This window comes from Dendrobium catenatum, unplaced genomic scaffold, assembly GCF_001605985.2.
Source record: "Dendrobium catenatum unplaced genomic scaffold, ASM160598v2 fragScaff_scaffold_414, whole genome shotgun sequence".
NCBI classification, from domain to species: domain Eukaryota; kingdom Viridiplantae; phylum Streptophyta; class Magnoliopsida; order Asparagales; family Orchidaceae; genus Dendrobium; species Dendrobium catenatum.
Window position 1 is genome coordinate 1873396 of NW_021318876.1, and position 225 is coordinate 1873620.

The following is a 225-nucleotide window of genomic DNA, read 5'->3' on the forward strand; positions in this document are numbered from 1 at the left end:
GTAATCCTCTAGCCTACTTCGGAAATGGCATTGATATCAACGACACGGCTATGTGGGAGAACCTGGCCTATTAAGTATCAATCAGTAACCGCTGGTTAAGATAAAGTAGTGGGAATCCGTATTGCTTGGATGTGTTTGAGTAGCGAATGATCGCACTGTGTGGTTTGGGAATAAGGAATTGTTGTTCTATCAACGAAGGAGTCGAATCACTCTTGTTTGCCCAAC